A 17,084-nucleotide genomic window follows, 5' to 3' on the forward strand; every position below is an offset into this window, starting at 1 on the left:
TGCTGTATAAGCCTGCAGAACTCTCTTTTGTCCTAAAATCATGATTTAAGAAATTAGTCGCTTTTCGTAGATTGTTGGATTAATAGATCATTAATTTCGGAAACCAGTAATTCCCGAATCATACGAAGGCAATATAATTAAAGCATTCAAATAACATTTTTTAAATATCTCCTTTTTGCATTTTTTATACAACGTTTTATCATAATAATCTTATAATAATCTATTAATAAATGATATAAATATTCATGAGATGTCAATGTAAAATAATAAAATATCAAATAATTGTCAAAATAAGATTTAAGTTTAATTGGCAATGGGTTTTCATAATTTTTTATTATTTTACGATGTATATTCATTGTTATAATATTATGTCTTTTCAGAAGACAAGATTTCAGATTTACCACGGAAAGATTAAGGATACGCGTTACGAACAACGCCAAGCAAAGTTCCGCATAGCTCTCTGTGCATGGATCTGCGTCGTTCGTATAATGCGAGTCATATTATACGGTTTGTCGCAGCGAGACACGCCGGAGATACATATAAGTGACGGCCCTTCTGCGGGTGTACTTCTATCCCATATGCTCATTACTGCATCTCGGGTTAAGCCGGTCGTGTTTAGCGCTCGTTGACGGTCGATGCGCCAAAGGAAATCAGCTTTTCCTTCTCCTCGTCTTTTTTCCAATTGCGGGTCATGAAGGCGTTCATTCATTACGCGTCTTATTATAATTGACAGGTCAAGTGGCGAGCCAAGATATCTGTCTCGTTACGGATCTCGTCTAGGGATGATATTAAGTTTATACGTATCCGCAAATCTCAATTCAATCCGGCATCTGAATATCGTTTCATTATGGTAGAGTAATCGTTCGAAGAGTAAAGATAGATTTGTTTTCAATACGATATAAAAAAAATCGATACAAATTTTACTTTATTGAGATTCGTAGTAAGCAAATCTATTTCTCGTCTTACAATTAGACTTACGAGATTCGGATATATTCTTAAATCGTTTGCGAAAGATTTTATCTCATTTCCAGCTACATCCGCGTGATCCATGGTGCATTAGGCGAATGTTGTATTCTCACATGCGACGCGCGTTTACCAAAGGGAAACGTTTAATTGCGTTTAATATTTCTGCTCGATGGGCAGAACCGATGATTATCCCATAATATTACGGGAAATATTCAGTTTCGATTACACCGGACCGCAAACGTTACAATGCTAGAAATAATTAACGCATAATACTTGCGAACGGTATAATATACGCTGCGCATAATGTATATCTCGCCAATATTTTTGTAGACATTAATCCATGCGTGATCTCAACGAAGAGCTATGAAGTTTTAATCACGTTATTAATGGACGTTACGATTATCGGACGTTTTTTAATTAATTCCAAGCGGACAACATATGTAACTGGGTGAACAATGCATTGTGTTTGCTGCTAATGAGACTTTTAAATTATATTTCAATGTATAATATTGGAAAAAATTTTCGTTTTATATTGTTATGCAGCAAAATACATATATATCAATTAATTACTCAAATTGCAATAATTGTCAATTTTGTATAATTTTTATTTTTTATTTTTACTTTTGGTTTATTAAATGAAACTTTTATGATGACTCGCCATACGTTTTAATTAAGCTTGGCTTCAGTTCGGCGTATAAGTAATCTAAGAACCTAAGCAGATAATATATCCGACAACGCATTCATGCGAAAGCGTATGTTCGATCAAGTTCGATCCCCTAATTCATTAGCATAGAATTTCAAGCGAGACAGTGCGCTTTGTCCGATGGGCATTATAATAATTTAGCGCCGCGCTGTGTTAGCGCCAGGAATACGACTGGGTTCGCTCGCTCTGCACAATTGGCTTCCACCTGATACGAAATAGACGCAACTGGTACTCGATGGTACTCCATTCGTATTATGCCAAATACGGTGCAGATAGTAATTGGCTTCCTCTATCGTGGACCCACGGTGAAAAGCAGTTATCTTTACGGCAGTTATCTGAACGCGTCTGTGCAAATCCCCTGCAAACAAAGTAAATGTTGTTATGGAATACGTTACCCGATTGCTTTGATCAATATTAATAATAACAATATTAATGCTAAACATTTTTTTATCGTAGCTTTTACGCATCTAAAATTTTGGTACCGATTATTTTTATAATACACGAGAGGAGACATCTCTTTTCATCCCAACACTGTGTGAATATGCATATACATATGTGAATACGTACAATATCATGATTCTTTATCTCATTGCTGCGAAATGAGAAACCCATGAGATAGCCTAATACATTTGTGCAACAGTGAGTTTGTTAATTACATCGGGAAAGTTGTTTCATTAGGAAAATGGCTAAGTCCAGCGTGGATGACGATACCAGCTCTACCAAAAGATCTTATTAAAAACTCAGCCAGATGTACATCGGACTGCAATTAAATAATAACGCTGTTATTACAGTCGTTACCTTTCTCTTATCGCTCTTTCTAATTTTCTGTTACGTTTAGCCTGGCGTAACAGCAAAATTGAAAATCCTACATTATTCTCCTCTAATTTTATTTAAATATTTTAAAACTACTTTCCCCTAAACCGTAGAGAATAATAATTTAAAAATTAAATAAACATTTTTAATTTTCGTATATATTTCGTATATAAAAAATATTATATTAAAAAATATTATATTCTCGCCGGGACGCCGACTCCGGTCTCGAGGGACTGCGATCAGCAGCCGATGGCACGGATCATCTCTCTCGTACAGAAAGCAAAGGGGACGATAATTTCGTATATATATAAAAAAAAATGTCAGAACTTACTGCAAAAATACAGAATAAGGTTCACAAATCGAGATAAAATATAAGCGATTTATCGGATTATATCACACGAGGATTTATGTTTTACAGGTAATACTCCTCGAAAATCATTGCAATTGACGTATTTTATTGAGCATGAAGCTGCACACTCATATTTCCACGTACAAAGTCGTGAAATTCGATGGAGTGGTGTTCGATTGCATTTCTGCCTAGCAAAATACGCTGATCGTACGTCATCGCACGACGGGACTGTCCCGTCGTCGTATCGGCTCTCTCGATTCTTCGTAATCGAAACGGAATCGCTGGCCTTCGACACGTATAAGGTCTCTTCCCCCCATACACAGCGTGTGCTACGTTTCCAGATCGGCGCTGCCCGCCATTGCCTCCGTGTCCTTCGGATGGTTTCGTATCCGGTTACACACCCGGTATGTGTTAAATGAGAACTGACAAAAACACGTGTAACTTTCAATCGACCGAGCAGTTGCTCAAAAGATTGCCGGCGGGGGTTCCTTAATTGGGTTAAATAAATTCGGCCGGACGACGTGTGGGCGACGTGCGTGTGCGTGTATACGCATAGTGCGCTTTAGTGTCTTCGTCGACACACCACCAATACGTGTTGCAAATGTGAGGATGCGTGTGAATGCGATAAGACGCACCGCCTCTCGTAGCGTCGACGCAAAGGGTTGGAATTGGACGCGGAGGGCACCGTCCAGGAATTCAATAAATTTACCCTCGTGATACGCGCACGCACGCGAGTTTCAGTTGTCGTTTGCTGAAAATAACTTGTACATTTGATTAACGCAATTACTTTGAATAGTTGTATGTAAAAACAAATAAGTTTTGTAAAAGTTCTTCTCTTTCTAAAATGGGAAATGGAGATCGCTTTATATAAAAATAGTACTATTCTATATTTATATCAATGAATAAGAGTTTATGATGTTATATACACTTGTTCAGTATTAATAAATAATATATCTAATTGTAGTGCTGTTCCGAGATAAAAGCGAAAGTATGCGAAAAATATTCTAAGTAAAGAGTCTTCCGTCTACTCGATCGGAGAGTTTCCCCTTGAAATAAAAATCTCCTTTTTCTTAAAGAAGAAAAGGAAGAAAAGGCAGAGAGATTATGTCTCATAAACAATTTGATCACAAGTAACATTATTTTAAGGACATTAAAAAATATTTCTATTTCACGTATTATATAAAGAAACGATCTCACAATTAAATCAAACAATCTAGTTTTTATAAATAACGGGAAACTGATCTGTTTGCCGAAAAAATTGCGGTAACCAGTGTAAATATAGAACGGATGAATATTCGTCGATGTACGCCGATATTACTCAAACGTTCCATTTTGTCACGTTTTTTTCAAATCTTCAGTGGACCGTGATGTCACGAACCGCTATAATGCGAACCGTCGATATACCTAAATGTACCAAATAAACCATGTAAATTTTTTGCCCCGCGAAATCAGTCGCTGTGTTGGAAATGTCCAGGGAAGAAAAGAAGCGGAAGGCTAAAAAGATTAAAACGACAAGCGAGAAGGACTGACAGCATGATGTTGGGGAAGGTGGAGATGGCGAGATTGGAGGACGAGAATAAAGTGCTGAAACGCGACAGCGCGGAATATGAGAGTCGGAGTCTCGCAGCGAGACGCAACAACCTTTGATAGAGACTCGTTCCTTACTTTGAACCGTAACTTCGAATTTCGACACCGACGAGGACAATTCCGCGTCATCCGGGAGATCAGACGACGGCCTCGCCGACGCATTGAGATTGTGGAAAATAATGGGAAGTTAGAAGAGCGTGGGGCAAAAAAAGCTCACGAAAAATTCGAAACAACAAACTCGATGAGATAATAGGGAGAATCATTGTCTTGTAAATATAACTCACGAGCTTTGTATAGCTGTAATCACATTCGATACGAAAGCTTTCAGATTTAAGAGTGCTCACAGAGAGAGAATCGCAGAAACGGAAATCTTTCATACACTGTAATGTCTCTTCGATATAAACAGCTGATTTATTTGAGAGAAGTTTCGTTATTATTATATTTACTGCAATAATATTAGATATTATAATACTAAGGAGTTCCTCTATTTCAATATTTCTCTTATAAACTCAACTACGCCGGAAAGCTTAAGCGTATCTTTCAAAGCGACAAGAAGCATTAATTAATCCAAAGAAATTGATATAAAGTTATAGCCATGAATTTGAAGAAACGTAAAGGATTTTAATGGTAACTACGATAATGTGCTTTTTACATAAAGAAATAAAAAAAAAAAGAATGAGCAAGCAGTAGAGTCAGAAATATAGTTCAATGTGATGTTTTTTCGTAGTGCTTGCGCACTGCGTGGGAGATTTAAAGGTCGTTGTTCCTTGAATCGACCCAGGAACTTTCCGAAATCTGCGACAGCGATGCATCTTATGCGATTATGCTGCCTTCATTCGCCATATGCATATGTTCGTCACAAATTATAGGTAGCAGTTGTATTTGTATATAATATCACAAGAAAGAGAAAAAAGAATAACGTAGTGAAATAGGTAGAAAAATGTTAATCTAACAAATTAATCGACCCTGCCAGTATCTGCCTGCTGATAACAAAACTACATACGTTACATGAAAAATAGTGTAATGTACAAATTGAGTTGACCAATTAGTACCATTAATAAGTTGCATTAATTTATTACGAGTAGAATATATGCTTTACTGAGATTGTAATATCAACAAGTTACCCATTTTCATTATTTCTGTCAGCCAATTATCACGTTAATTAAATGCAACGGTTAGCAAATGAAGCACATTTGTATATATTCACTTCTTTTGATATAGCTATCTGTGCAGGATATGTATGAATAATGTAAAGTCCGTATCATCCACGATATATATATATATATATATATGTACGATTATATTATATATACTATATATATATCATAAAAATTTGAAACAGAGGAAACAAGACACAATGAGTATAGCGAGCTTATTGGAGAAATCCGATTACCTCCATCTATAGTGGGATTTATATAACGTCAGATTTTTATAAACTTGCGAGCAGTTTTTCGCGCTGGAGGTTTAAAGTTTAAAAACTAAAAATTTTAGGCAAAGACGTTTTTTTTTCTTGTCGTATTCCGTAGCTTAAACTTTTAGTTGATTATAATGGACATTTGTGATTCTGAAAAAAATTAGTTTCGAGGCATTTATAAAGATTTCTCTCATTCAAATATTTTTAGCAATCTGGAAGCCGTTTTCGCGATGATAAATTTATTTTAGTTGAAATAATTCACAGTAAGAACTTGCGAATACAGAAAATGCATATTTTATGTCAAGGCGAAAGTTCGTTTTAATGCCATTGTCATGAATTTCACAACTATCAAAGAAGAGCGCTCAAGATTGTTCCCCAGATCCGTCTGTAATCTTGATTCGCCCAGAAACAGCAAAGGAGGTCGTTCAACCGCATGAACTAATGAGAGTTTGGAGATCAGAGTTAAGTCTGATTGCTTCGGGATTCGAAGTCTATCATCGTCATGCGGCCTCCAAAGAGACTCGAAAGGAGAGAAAAGGATGATAGGTTTGGTAGGCCAAGAGCAGCATCTACGGTAAGCCTTGCCGTCATCCGAGCGGACAATGGGTTCCGTAAAATCGTGTGAATTAGTAAAGGGCCTCTCTAGGCGAGGGAATAATCGGGAAGTGGCTAGATAAGATCTCTGTTCGGCCCTGCTCGCGGAAAAGCAGGATCATAAAGTGCGACGTGGCGCGCGCGCGTGCGTGGCGCGCCAGTCGTATTGTAAATTGATAGCGATAAAATCTACTCATCTCTCTTTCTCTATCTGAAATAGAGGACGAAGGAGAGTCGGTAACGGTGCGTAACATTTGGTCATGGAGACAGCGAAATGGCGAGATTACTTCAAGGCGTATCTCTCTAGGGTCTCATGCGATTTCACTGGAACTCCATCGTGCATTCGCGTGTCGTGTTTTTCCCGTTTTTCAGGACACTGCAATCGATAGTACGACAGAGGTGAATATTGTGTTTTCGAAACCGTGAATAACATTTTCAGAGATCTCCGTAGCGGTATCACCTCTCTAGTTCTATGCAACATATAACTTTAAAATATAATAATAGTTGTTTCTAAATAAAATAATACTACGAAGTCTTTCAATAGTTAAGGGCCGAAAGTTTAAGTTCGTTTAATTTCCACGAAGGTTTGTCTTCGTGCGGCGAAGACGTGCGCGGTCTCATGCGGAATCTCGAAAAGGTGAAAGAAAGAAGGAAAAGAAGAGCTGGTTCGGAGCCGCAAACAGCTCCTTTGCGATATCTATCTGTGCAAATATTAGGTGGATCCGCGGAAGCGAAAGAGAAGCCGATGTTTTCATTTAATATCCGTTGAAAGTCCGCTCGGCCCGCGCCGACTGCCAACCGGCATTCAGCGGAAAGATTGCGAGAGTCATTTCCCGTGTGACTAGCGTGGAGATGTTGCCTTTGAGATAGCCCACTCCGAAGCAATACGAAAGTCCTGGATGCTGCGCGTGCTGGGAGAGACACGCTCTACTTGTTCCCGATATAGTTCTCAAACCGACGCAATCGCGCGTTAAGTATAATGCTTTAAAAGATTGAAGTATGTAAAACGATGAGTAAACGACCGCTGTCCTCAAAATTCTATAAATTGACTCCATAATATGTTCAGACATTAAATAGTAATGTCCATTAATGTAGATATTATACGGTTCATTTATTAAATTATCAGTAATATTAATTCAATTAATTTATAACCAATAATTCTGGCATATTTAAACTCATCTTTTAAGCCCAATTTCACAAATGTCGGTTAACTTTTAATCTTAGGTTAACTCATTCTTCGTCTCTTTCTAACGTCCCCCTTAGAAAGAGACAAAGAGTGAGTTAACTTAAGATTAAAAGTTAACCGACGTTTATGGAACTGGCCCTTAGACACATATTGCTTCAAATGTCTTTCTTATAAAAGAAGAGAATCTAAAGACATAATTCAAGTTTCAGATTAATTGTAGCCACAGATTTAGCGGATAAATCAGCTAAATAAGTACGAGTATTAGTGGATTAATTAATGATTTGATTTAATGCCGAGACTCTCTTGTTGGGATACGACGTCAGTTAGAGTGATAAATCTGTAACAACGCGAGTGTAATGTCCCATGTGCGTCCATTGGCACATTGCCAAGGATCACAACTGTGCAGCGGATGATTATAGTAACATTAAGCGCCGTTTCTACGCGTAGAAAACTTAATGAAGCAATCATTACTCGGAATAATCGTCCATGTAATACGCGTAATTTCACGCTCGTCTTGCTATGACAGAAATTAAATCTTGATCGCCAAGATATACCAAGGCGAAATTATAACAATTGACAAATCAATATTCGATAAAAAATCGTCTCCAAAGTGAGTACACAAAAAGGATGCGATGAGTAGAAATTAGTTGATAGAAACATATATCGTTATATACGCGATCGGAAACGAACGTATATCATCACCCAGCATGGTTGATTAATGCAGCGTTCAGATATGCAGCGACAATACGGGGTGGCCGTTATATTCCGGGACGGAATTCCACCTGCTGTAGAGTTTAATGTCACCGTGCTAGTGTTTCCTTCGTGCGAGCAATACGAATCGTCGCTCGCGCGCGGAGACAGCGGTAGATTACCGTCGACGGCGCGGCAATTCTTGCGGTGTGACACAGTGTAATATTTCAATGCCGTCTTGACGATATTTTTCAGCAGTGCCGCGGTAGCTAGGTGGATAGGTGGGTACACCGCGAAAGTGGGAAATGTCAGCGAATGATTGCAACCCCGTGGTGCCGCCAGAACGGGATCGCCGAAGGATGCCGATACGAGAGCTCTCGCCATCCTTTAGGAACCTAGACAAATTTATAGCGACGAGATTAATAATAATATTACAGCATTACACACTGGTTTCTAATGTTCAAGTTAGGCTTCGAAATTATGTTTCAAACTTTTAATTATATTTTTTAAAATACAGATTTTATGCATCTTTTAATAATAATGTCGACTGCATTTATGTAATTTGAATCAAGACAGAAGTATAGGATAAAATTGAAATGACGTAGGATTTCTCATTATTTCGCTCGACAGGATCGCTTAGCGTCAAACTTTTTACACCGTTTTTTGACTACACGTGTAATTTAATCGCCCTCTCTTGAGACCACCTTTACAACCGAGGTCAATACTCGGCAAGAGAGAGAGAGAGAGAGAGAGAGAGAGAGAGTATTTCGACCGTGACGTATTAACATGAAGGAGATCACGATTCAATATTACGCAGGCCAAATATCCTCAGAAACGCTAATGGGTAGTATTGATGTAGCGGGATATAAACGGAGTAAGACTTATGCCAGGAGCATGAATGCGGACATGATCCTGATTGCGGCGATGAGCGCGCGGCGAAGGGAAGTTGCGAAGCTTCTTTCAGCTTCTACTCCGAGGAAAGAAGAATTGCGACCCTCGGCGAAGGTGAGGACGGCGAAGTCATCACCGCTGATAAATAAAACGTTAGAGCTACACATACCACCAACTGTCTGTCGTCGCGTAGCGATATTCTTATTACGCTTGTACACGAACACGCGCACACACACACACGCACACATCCTTCAACCCTTCGCCTCGTCTTTCTCTTTCGCTAGTCGAGGGTGCGTTTAAAAGTGCTTGGGCCGGCTACAGGGCGCACACGTGAAATCGCCATCCCCCGCTTGTCTCTCGGTCTCTCACTCTCTCTCTTTCCATTCCGACGTCGTTGCCACTTCGAGCTGGTGAAACACGCGTACTTCAGACAAACAAAGGCAACCTTCGTCGTCACCCCTTTACCCGGCATCACTCTTAACTAGTAGCTTAGTATGTACAGGCCCAACTGTAATATTACGATCTAACGTGTGCGTATACTCTGTAGGTACGAGCTAGCTTGCAAGACACATAGGCTCCTTTACCGAGGAATGTAGTTTGAGTAATTATTGTTCGCATATCGCTGCGGATTAATTATTTCCTAGGATATAGGATTATTTCGCAGTGATGTTATGCGAACTACGTTCAATATGCAATACAAAATCATATAGTTGATATTGTATATATTCCATCTAGAAATATCTTTTAAAAACTTCGATATCGATATTGTTTTTTAAGATTACGTGAAAAAAATACTTGTTCTTTCGTATACAAGTAAAATCTCCGAGATCTAGAATATACACGGTTAAAATTACGGTTAAAAATAAATTCGTGTAATCGCTCCATGTACATGCGCTCTCGAGAGGCAGCAATTTGTAGACTAGTTGAAAAAGTCGACGATGCAATTCTGTCCGCAGACACCGAGCCCGCATTCGTCGAGAGCCGTTCGCTCTCGTTGTGTGCAGCACCGTGCGATCCACCCTTTTAGATCTCGCCAGCGAAAACAACGAATAATGTGTTCGTCTCGTCGAGGAACCGCATTGAACGTAATGATACCTCGTCGCATCCGTTTCGCGCGGAATAATATGGCGAAAATCGTAGGAGAGGGTCGCGTCCTGGCACTAGCTTGTCCGGCCTTTACCGTGGTATTTTCTCTTTCGCGTCATTATATTGCGCAAAACAAAGGACTCACTCGCACGATTTTCCTTGAAACTCGACCTATTAAATCATCGCTTATATTTAATCATCCTTGTTCATTTGCGTATTCACCAGGGCGAAACGTGACTCTTCATGTTTGTTGCGGAAATATATTACTATCTCTATTGTAGCTATAAAAAAAGAATATTTGTGAATATTGCAATTTCTAAATGTAAATAAGTAATTGTTTAGTTTTAATAAAAATAGAGTAATAAGAATAAGGTAGATACCGGTTTTAATTATGCTCTCGTGAAATTTAAAGAGTTGTTTTATTCTGTGCACCGTAAAATTTAGCTTTTACGTGAAAATGTTGTAACTTCAAAATGGCATAAAAAAAGTTTCGAGCGTTGTTTGCCTTGTGTAAATTATTAAAACGGAAAAAAATGGGAAAATTCGTAACATTTCGTAACATTTCCAGTTGCCGACTTTTTTTTTTAGAATGGATATTATTTCGTAAATCCAAATTTTCTTTCCAAACTCCCAGTCGTCGATTACGACGCACGACTGAATTCATTTGGCTGTTTAGATCAAAGCGCAACATTTACCGGTGCCAGTCAGGATTTTATTCGTTCGTCGATCGTGCGTGCGTGCAAATTCATTTCCGCAAAATTCCTGGTAGGGGCACAAAACGCGAGGAACGGAAAACGCGCCGATAAGTCAATCTCTCTGGGCGAGAATGAGAACGGAAGGAATTGATGCGTGTGTACGCGCAGACTCGCACGGACGCGGCGACTCGAATTCACGATCAAAGAGCGCGTGTTTCCCACTTCTCTTTGTCGTTAGAGACCTGACTTAGGGCAGATCTTATGTTAGTCTCAGACAAATTGTCGAATGTCTTGGCACCACGTATTTGTTGATTACGATGTTTGACGATGCAAGAATTTAAGGAAGGTATAGCTGCGATGAAGTTTTTTGAACTGTAGCAACACAGCGTGGCAAAACCCGGCGTTCGAAGTTGCAAAATTCACATTCCGCCCATGATAACGATATTTCGAGAATATATAGCCCAGCGTAATTTGAAAGTTTTAATATTCCTTACATATACTTTAAAACTATGTGACTTATATACATACATCTATATTTAATTTAAAGAAATTGATAAAAATTTTACTATTCATGATTTATAAAATCTTTAACTTATCTTATCAAATGTAAAATTGGCGGAATTAGCAATATTTATATCTATAATATTTTGATTGTAATCTATCTTGCCTGATTAATTAGCAAGAATGAATTCCCTTTAATTTTTATGTTTTATTTTAATATTTTGAGGCCTATTCATATAAATGCATTTATTTGTACCTTGAGATTAATCCGAGCTCAATCTGCGTTCTGCCCTTTCGGTAGATGAGCGGTCTCTCTTTAATGGAGGTGGTGCGTTTAGCTTGTTCGTGTTAACGCTTTCTCTCCCGAATCACTCTGGCGTTAGGAATTGTTCGAAGCCGACAGGGGCGACTAGTGCCGCTGCCGCTGCTGCTGCTGCTGCCCTGTGAACAGCGTTATGTTTGTGAAATTATCCGAGTAGTAATTACGGCACGACAAGTAGTGTATGCCGGCGCGCGTGATGACTGGTTCGCCGATTATTTGTGACAAATGATTATCGTCACTCTCGTGTGCGTCACGAACGATCGTACGCAGCGTTGCTCGCAGCAGTGATATTGTTGCAAAGGCGAGCAATGATTTGCTTGGATGCACGCGATGATTGTGCGCTGTTGCATCGTACACGCGCGATCGTGGAAGTGTCGAATAAACATGGAATCTTACAGCACGATCATTGTATCAATGTTACGCGTGATAATGTATGTTATATGAAATTTATTACTTGTGTGTGAAGTAACATCTAGTTTTACTCATATATATCTCGTTATAAGTGCTTTTAAAACGAATGTAATGTATATCGTTGTATTTCTCTGTCGCACATTACGAAATTTTGAAGATCGCAGCTAGCTGGAAAGTGAAAATGTAGCCGTTGGGAGATTTTGAAAGCTCATTTAATGTTTAGCGACTTCATCCCGAATGACGAAAGGGCTTTGTTCGCCCTTATTTCGCGCGGATGAGCGAATTACCGAACAACGTTGGGCAAATTGCATTTACAATAACGCATGTTTAATTCGTGACGGCGTTAAGCGCATAGCGACAGTTATATTTGTTGTATGCAACCATCACCGGCCGGTCGGCCGGACAGTCGCATTTCATGTGGACTAAGCTGCATTTTGACGTCGCTTACGCTATCGCGCGACAATACCCGGGGACAACTGTAGAATTTCCCATAACGAAACTCGTTCGCGCGCGCAAGCCCCGGCATTCACCGGGCGGACGCCAGCGAGCGCAGAACGGAATGGAATAGGAAGTCTCTTTTCCAGTACCGGTCCGGGTTACAAGATCGTGCGGAAAGCATAAAGATAAGGAAGGATACGGTATACGATCGATGTGTAAGCCTGGTATGCGCCGGCGATGCAACATAGTATCGCCGGGTATCGCTCGGGAGAGAGCGTATGTAAGTATGTACAACCAAACATGAACGTCTCAATGGAAGTGAAACACGCGTGATTAGGGAGCACTTAAAATTTATGGTTTCGCGTCGCACGAGTCTCGGGCGCGATAAACGCGGCTGCGTCGACCTGCGATGCAGGTAAATAGTGCCTCGAAAAACTCGTTCGGGCGCGTTCTCGGGAAGAGTACGGCACGGATTTAGTGATCCCACTTAAGATTTAGTCATACGACACGTCTCGATTATACCCTATAAATATTTTACTGTGCTAGAAAATTTTAAGATTCGTGATAAAATCAAAGACAGATCGATCTCCAGTTTATTTCTCGTCGCAGTTTTGTACGTTTATCTCACGGATAATGTAAGATAGAGTTTCGTGGTAGCAGACCGAATGTTTCACGGTAAGTTTCATCAATCGTTTCCGATAAGCTCGTGGTCGGCTGATTAACGTAATTCGATCCGATTCGCGCACACGCATCGCGCTTGTGCACGCGAATGCAGAAGCGCGTATTGTGCGGATATCGTGCTCGGAACTCGGTGGTGTTTCCATGTTTCCAATCTCGTATATGCTCTTCCCTTTAGTTTTTCGTCCCGCCCTTTCTCGCTTCTAGTAATATGAACCTTTCTTTTTTTTGTGGCCGGTGGCAAAGAAAAACGATAGGATGTTTCGCGGGCCATAAACACGGGAAAATTATCGCACGGAAGGGCTGAAAGGTGGCGGTTGCAACGTAATAGCGAATCCTTCTTTTCTGCGTCCGGCGTGGAAAAATAGGCTTCGCTCGTCGGCGAAAGCACGCGCTCGCGATCACGCTGAATTTATGGGGTCATTTTGATGATAACTCGACTTTTCGAGCATTAGCGCCGAGATAATTGCCGGCGAATGAAAGCGTAAATAAAAACGCTGTTCCGTCGCCAGTAATGATTTACGATTTACGCATGCGACGAAAAGCAATACTCCTGAATATTCAACGGACGTCCCGAGAAATTATGCATAAAAGATAAGCTACGTTTACCGGATTATGTATCGTTAAAACAGAGAATTTATTTATCGGATTCTCTTCTTTATTCTCACGTTCCTGCTAACATTTTTACATTATGCTGTATCATTATTATCGTTCAGTTTTTATTGTTCTAAATTATAACGTAAACGTATCTTGGTCTGACAATTTTAAATCTGCCTGTACACGAATGGCGGAAAAGGCATTCGTTGCGCTAGGTTTATATTTGACAGGTATCGAATGATATTTCCATCCGACAAACTTTTGTTTCTGTTCACCGATGAGTACAAAACTGCGAGCTTCGATATATGATGACATTCGTTTCCCGGATCTACATTTTTCTTCCGCTCGCGTTTCTGAAACTTTGCGATAGAAATGCAGCTCCACCCGATGTGGAAGACTTTCCGCGAGCGACAGATTTATCGCCGTCGAATCGAATTTTCTGATTAATGAACGATAGGCTGAAACGTCAATCAACAAGGGAATAATATCGCAAGACGATTTTACGATTTCTAAATTTGTAAATCATAAAAAACACCATGGCAATTTCATCTTTGTGTGCAATAACTATTTTTGAAGAGTCTGCAAATGTAACAATTCAAAAAACTTTGCAAGAGATGCGTGCAAAAAATACACGTAGGAATTTACATTTTAAGAGAAAAATGTTTTCAACCAACTAGACTGAAAGATTTATTGAAATCTATATTGAGAGGTACTACAATTATCTGTAAAATCGTCTGTTATGCAATACGAACAAGACACGTCGTCCACGGTTATTCTGTACGCGGCGCAGCAGCTCATATCTAATTGCATGTGCGATGAATAACGAGAGAACGAGAAAGAGAGAGAGAGAGAGAGAGAGAGAGAGCGAAAGAGGAAGAGACAGAAGTAAAACAATAGGGTGTCCCGGGAACAGGGGCGAGATGCGGCCGCAGAAAGGAGAATAAAGGTGTCAGGTATTGTGATATATGGGATCGATTTGAATCCGGCGTTTAAGCCGCGAGCCATAATTCAATCTCGATCGCCTTTTCCTTCCTTCTCCACCTCCGCGACTCTCCCTCTTCCTCTTCTTCATTCTCGTCTTTGGCCTCTCCGCCTTCTCGCTCGGCCGTGTACTATCCCTCAAGGGCACGTTCGATACTCAATATATACTTAGGTATACATATCCGAGCTACTCTCGCGGTACCTGGCTCCGCATAATATATACGCGTATCGCGAACCCCGTTGACTCCTTAAGGCCTTGTGCACATTGTCTTCTTCGATTACGGACGGATTTCTTCATGGGATTATCGCGCCGCTCTCAGATTTGATATCGCGCCTCGTAATTTCCACCCTGGCGCATTAGTAATGCGGATACAGGGTGTCTAGTCGCCGGAACGATCGCTTTCCAAGTTCTTGCTCGTGCGGGAACGAGGATAAATGTAAGCTGAAATCTTTCAAAAGCTATTTTAATATTTATCATCATATTTTGTAACATTTACAAAATGTTCAACGGAAGATAACGCGCTTATTTCTCGCGAATTCAACGAAACGTATATCCCACCATTGTTACCGATTTCACGTTAATTCCGATTATTTGATTACAACTCTCGACGATAAATGCGCACCCGATAATGTTAACGTGGTTAAATTATTGTCGGAAAAGTAATTCACCGCGTGTATTTCGTTCGCGAATAAAATAAATTCGAGAATGCGATAGGAGAGCGCGCGGGGTGAGAGATCACGCGCGGATGTGGAATTTATTTCATATGAGATTCGGCCGTTTGCAAAGCGCATCTTACGTCGTTGACGTGACGAGATGGGGCTCACCTTTTTTCCGCGCGGGTGTGTGTGTAAAACGCGTGTCGAGACGTCTGGGTCTAGGCACGTAAGAGAGGGAGGTTCAATGATATTCGAGCGGGAAATCTGAAGATCACGTAGCAGACCCTTCGTGCGTATATAAATCGTTATCGCACAAACTAATGCAACGAAAGCATTCTATTGCCGTTTTTCATATTTGCGGTGCAATTTCGAAATTTTTCTACCAATACCCTGTAATAAGGATGTGTACATATAATTTCAAACAGAAATATCAATACATCAAATAAATGTAAACTTTGGCATAGTGTTTTCTTTAAATTATTAAGAAGACTGTAAAGTACCGTGTTTCAAGGATTATTATGCATTGTTATATATAATTGCATAAACATTTTGCCAAACTAATTGTCTATTAACACGCACGAATGCTTCTTGTATGCGAAATTTAATTATTTAATTATTTTGCATATTTATTAGACTCGATATAATAAAGAGTTCAATATTTAAGAAATTAAGAATTAAATACTATTTTTAATGAAATTAATAATTATTTTGACAACGCAATGACACACATACACACAGAACATTGCATTATTAAGCAATATTATTCATAAGAATGAAATAAATTTACTCACAAAGGTGAACGATTTACTCCCGATTCACTGCTTGTTTCCTCTGTTTCGTTCCTTCGCGCACGAATCCCTTGAAGAAACACTCGGATCTCTGAAATTTCTAGCAGAAATAATAATAATACTATCGACAGGATATGACAGATTTGCGTACAACAGTCGGCCGGCACCTACCTGTTTATTGCGCGATGACTTTGCACAAGTTCTCGGCGTTTCGTCGCAACACACATTCTCAGCAAGATCGACGTTTTTCCCGTCACGAGACAATCCCGCGTATAAGCTGATATCGAAATTTTCGTCGGTCTTTCGTCGTATCAATTAATACGTGCGATCAGCCGCATCGCTCGACACTCGTAACCTTACTTCCTGTCGATTTATGAGAAATATACGCATTCGTGCATCACTTATTGTATGTACGTTCGAAGCGTGACATGCGGTCTAAAATCGAGAGACGAGCGAATTTTCCGATTAATTACAGTACCTTATGACAATTCGTTTATTGTTCGATGTTCAGAAATAACTGTGCTGGCTTGCGTCGCGGGTCGCGGGGAGTTAATTGCCGTTTGTGCGTCGGCGACGTCGGCGTCCGCGTCACTCCGCGTCGGTGTGAAGTTGGCGTTGTAAATTTCAAATCTTTATTAGTACGTGTAACGACCAGCAGACACTTACCGCGACGAGCGCGACATCGTAGGACGGAGAAGTTCGTCTCTCTCAAAGAGAGACCAACGATTCTTTCCCAT

General features: G+C 39.9%; 1 long non-coding RNA gene across 5 annotated transcripts; it reads right to left on the reverse strand.

Annotated features, from left to right (window-relative positions):
* Positions 1-314: 314 nt before the first annotated feature.
* LOC139775104 (uncharacterized) lies at positions 315-17,067 on the reverse strand. Of its 5 annotated transcripts, none has more exons than XR_011718738.1 (5): positions 16,826-17,067; positions 16,519-16,710; positions 16,351-16,438; positions 11,732-11,916; positions 315-2,027 (listed from the first exon to the last, which is right to left on the reverse strand). It is a non-coding gene; the product is annotated as an uncharacterized lncRNA (long non-coding RNA). The 5 variants fall into 5 exon arrangements; XR_011718737.1 differs by having other exon boundaries at positions 16,351-16,447; XR_011718736.1 differs by lacking the exons at positions 315-2,027; positions 11,732-11,916 and adding exons at positions 15,287-15,351; positions 15,728-15,949.
* Positions 17,068-17,084: the final 17 nt, after the last annotated feature.

Source organism: Temnothorax nylanderi, unplaced genomic scaffold, assembly GCF_030848795.1.
Source record: "Temnothorax nylanderi isolate EJ_2023f unplaced genomic scaffold, tnyl_v1.0 TNYL_tig0092_pilon, whole genome shotgun sequence".
Classification (NCBI taxonomy): Eukaryota; Metazoa; Arthropoda; class Insecta; order Hymenoptera; family Formicidae; genus Temnothorax; species Temnothorax nylanderi.